Source organism: Tamandua tetradactyla, chromosome 4, assembly GCF_023851605.1.
Source record: "Tamandua tetradactyla isolate mTamTet1 chromosome 4, mTamTet1.pri, whole genome shotgun sequence".
In the NCBI taxonomy this organism is placed as follows: Eukaryota; Metazoa; Chordata; class Mammalia; order Pilosa; family Myrmecophagidae; genus Tamandua; species Tamandua tetradactyla.
In genome coordinates this window covers 9,425,867-9,430,137 of record NC_135330.1, presented here as the reverse complement: position 1 = coordinate 9,430,137, position 4,271 = coordinate 9,425,867, and the positions used below count along the sequence as shown (strand labels likewise).

The following is a 4,271-nucleotide window of genomic DNA, read 5'->3' as shown; positions in this document are numbered from 1 at the left end:
TGAAGGAGCAGGGACAGACACGAGGCGGTGAGCGGAAGGACTTCTCTGAGCACAAGAAAAGAAAACGGGGTAAGGGCGACAGTGTGGGGGAGGGGAGCGACAGAGGGTGAGCTGCCTCTTGGAAACAGAAAGACCCAGACCCAGACTGGGACAGAAGGGGCGGGGCAGGACCCCTCCCTCGACGGACATACCAGGACTGAGGTGGGACAGCCCGGGCAGGACACTTCGGAATGTGCTCTCTGAGTCCCACTGAGCATATGCAGATGAGGCCTGTCTGTATGCAAATGAGCCTGTCTGTATGCAGATGAGGAGAGAGGGCATTCTCTTCTCAGGGTTACCATAGAGTCCACCTCCCCCCCTTCCCCCCAGGGCCCCAGCTGCAGGACAGCCTGGGAAGAGACCGGGCCAGGGGAGGGGGCAACCTGCAGTAGAAGAGGTGGAGGTTAGACTTCAGGAAGGACTTACCAAGGGAAGGTGCTGGAGATGAAATGCAGAATATAGAGAGGCTATTGGGAGAGCCAGGCAGAAAAGATGGAGCTGAACTGTGGAAAGAACATTGGGAAAACACAGGCAGACTGACAGAAAGCTTTGAGAGGGAGGCTGGAGAGGAAGGAAAGAAAGGAACCTTGACAAGGCATCCACTCCATTGTAGGTTCCACACAGAGGACCTTCTACTCACAGTCTCCCTGCATCCTGCAACACCCTACAAAGCCTTCTACAGACACAGAGGCTAAGAGAAGTGACCAGGCCACACAGTTTGCAAGTGGCAGGGCCCTGCCTGGTTGGCTCCCCTGCTGGCAGCCAGGGGGTGGGAAAGCACTTTCCTACTTCTGGCTGGTGAGCAGAGGCTGGAACAGCCCTTCTTGACTTCAGTGGGGGGTGGAGAGGAGGTAGGAGCTGGGGGCAGTGCCTGGGGAGAGGCCTGGTGCACCCTAAGGGGAGGCCTGTAGAGGGCTGAGAACGTCAGTGGATGTGGGGTGGTGCTATTGGGGATAGCTGGGTGGGCAGACACCAGCGGGAAGACACGAAGGCTGAAAACGATGCCAGGGATAGTGGGGGAAATGAAGGCCTCGAGATGTTAGGAGAGTTTCTTCCCTAGCTCAGCAGATCCAAGCACAAGCTGGGCCTGAACCCGGGTCCCTAGGCCCCCGTCCCAGGGCCTTTTCTGGGAGCACGGAGATTGGGATGGGGGGTGTTGGAGAATAGCCTCTCCTCTTCCTCCCGTGGCTCCCGGCCCCCCACAGCCAACGGTGCAGCCAAGGCCTTGGTGGGGAGGCCATGGGGAAGAGAGGCCCCTTGTTGGTCCATTCATCCTGCCGGAGGCTTGGCCCATGCCAGCCCCGGGCACCGGCTGGCCTCTCCTTCCTGGGGGTGCCAGCCGGCCCCCGCCCGCCGCCACGGCCCACTCCCCAGCTCTGCTGTTTCCTGGAGCCTTGGGGCTTTGGCCAGAGTCCCGGCTGAAGGATGGCGGGGAGCCCCGGCCCCCGCGCCCCCCGCACCTCGCCTTTCACACGCTGGCACCAGAGCCGTGGGAACGCTGGGTGGCAGCTGGGCACCGGTGCCCGGCTCTGCTCAGCCCCCAGCCTGGCTGGCCTCAGAGAGGAGAGAGGAACAGGCTGCCCCCCAAAAAAGAAACCCCTCCAGGATGGAGCCCTAGAAATGCTTCGGCCTAATTATGAATCTGGGGACAAACAAGGCATTTGCAAGTCAATTAGTGACAGAACTTTCCCAGGAAAGAACTCCATCCAGGCTCAACTTCAGACAGGGCCACATGCTGGGTCATCGTGTCCCTCCCCCTGCCGCTGTGCTGAACGCATTCCAGGGAGAGGGGCCAATCCATCGTTCTGCCCCGCCCGGTGTGGCTGAGGGCACCGGAACCCTGAGTGGGCATGAGGGGCCAGGAGGGCAAGACTGGGCTCCGCTGGGGTCCACTGGAGGCAGAGCAGGGCCACCACCTGAGACACCCTGTCTCAATTCTGCCTCAGTTCCCCTTGAGGCAGAATCTGGCAGCAACTGGAAGGAGCTGGACAGGGTGGCATGGGTGGCGGGTGGGATGTTGATGGGAAAATAAACGTCACTGGGAAAGGACCAGAGAAACCAGGACAAGAGGCGACCAAGAGGGAAGAGAGAGTCAGGCACCTCAGCACGCCCAGGCCAGGAGGCACAGGTCCCAGGGGGGCTCAGCTGCACCCATCGAGGAACTTCCAGGTGGGACTGCACCTGCGCAGAGAAGGGGGCTGAGCACGGGACTGAGCTCCAACCAGCCGGAAGGCCTTTCACTGGCAAAGGGGCTCTTCGCGGAGAGGACCCCTTAATTGGGGAACGCGAGGGAGGGGACGAGGCTGTGAGGGGGCAAAAGCCCTAGAGCCGGCCCCTGCCATCCTTCGGAGATTAAGGGATTATAATTAAAAGGCATTTGAGGGGCTCTGAGCAGGTGGGTTGGGGCTGGTGCTAACAATCTAATTGCTGCCTTCAGCCGGGGCCTGGCTGCCGGGGCTCTGTAATGAGTGGGGGTGTTTCTAAAAGGGGCTGGGGGACAAGAGGCGGAGCGGAGGGGCCAGGAGGGCAGTTCTCTTCCTTCACTTTGAACACCCCCGTCAGAGGCTCCTCCCCTCCTCCCTCCCCGAGAAACCAAGATGAAGGCTGCAGCCTAACAGGCCTAGGGGAGGCATGGAGACGAATTTTGGGGGTCAGGAATGAGCAAAGAGGGGAGAGCAGGATGGGCTGTCCTTGGAATAATAACAGCCAACACCAACTGAGAAGTTACCAGATGTCAAGCCTTGTACTGAGCACTTCACACATTGCATTAAATCCTCACGACCTAAAGTAGGCACTAATCTGGGGATGGCTGGCTCAGACTGTTCTGCAGGGGAGACACCTGCCTCTCCCACCTGGCCCAACACCCTCAGCTAAGCAGATGCCAGAGGTCCCACTGACCAAGGGTGGCCCCTTTCAGACCCTTCTTTCTTTCTAGGAAGGGACCGTCCGTCAAACCTTCTCCAGACTCAGAGACCTCAGGCCTGGGGTCAAGCGTATGACCTCCGGCTAGGGGAGCCCAGCCTCCCCCGGTCTGCGCTGCCCCGGCTCCTGCCACTGGCCCACAACGAGCCTGGACACACAGGGGATGTCGCACTGCTGGGCCTTCGCACATGCTGTTCCCGCTCCTCAGAAATCCACCTCTTCCGCTTGTTTCCAAAGAGCAGCCCACATGCAGGGCCCTTCTTCTCACAGGCTGCCCTTTTCCCTCTGTGCCCTGCGCTCCTCTGAGAGTGGAGGGCCAACCATCGCTGGCCACCAACAGCCTGGCCCGGTGCTCACCATGTATTTAGGAAACAGATAAATGACTAGGTGAGCAGTGGGCATTTACTTTGATAAATAAAAGGCCCGAAACAGAGTAGCTCTGGGAGGATACGCGAGAAGCCAGGCGGTTGGTTGTCTCTGGGGTGGGGAACCGGGCGGTGCAGACAGAGGTGGAAGGGAGACTTCTTGTAACGTGTACCCTTAGTTTTGCTCCACGTGAAAAGATTGCCTCTTCAGATGTAAATTTAAAATATTAGTAACTGCATTTTTAAAACATTGTTATTGTATTCTTATATTATATGTTATTGCAATGCATTTTTATTACATTGTTTAATCCCCAAAACCAGAGCATAAAAGAACCCCTGAGACCCCTCATTTGAAAGGGAACAGCGGAATTTCAGTCCCTTCTCTCTACCTCCCTCTTCCTTCATGCTGCTGGGTCCCGTCACTGTGCCCTAACTTCTGCGCAGCTCCACCAAAAACTGGCCAGGAGAGCAGGTGCCTCTCAGCTCCCCACCCCTCCCCCGGCCCCTCCCTCTCCAGTTGGCACCGTGGGTGGAGCTCCTAGAGACTCACTAGCTACCAGCACACAGCCGAATCATGAAAGAAAGCTCGGTGAGCGAGCCAGCATCCGTCCCTGCAAGAGGGGGACAGTGACAGCCTCTCCCCTGCTTCAGCTGAGGGCGGGGTGAGCCTGGCCTGGAGAAATAGGCAGCTGCTCACCCTCTCCTGCCCAGCCCCAACCCCAGGCCCCCGTAGGGTGCTGCGTGCTCTTCCCCAGCCACCCCCCCACCCCCGCACCTCCGGTGTACCACCTGGGACAAGGCTGCATCCCTGCCTTTCTCACCCTGTGTGGCTGAGCCCAGGAGAAAGGAGCTCTGGTCGCCCAGACTTAGCTTTCGCATCTGACAAATGGGGACACGAACAGTGACTGGCAGAGGAATTAGATGATACAATGTATGTAAAGTGCG

The 4,271-nt window shown here is 58.7% G+C and overlaps 1 long non-coding RNA gene across 1 annotated transcript; it reads left to right on the top strand.

Moving 5' to 3' along the window:
* Positions 1 to 345: 345 nt before the first annotated feature.
* Positions 346 to 3,574, top strand: LOC143678749 (uncharacterized). Its single transcript, XR_013173429.1, has 2 exons — positions 346 to 837; positions 2,975 to 3,574. It is a non-coding gene; the product is annotated as an uncharacterized LOC143678749 (long non-coding RNA).
* Positions 3,575 to 4,271: the final 697 nt, after the last annotated feature.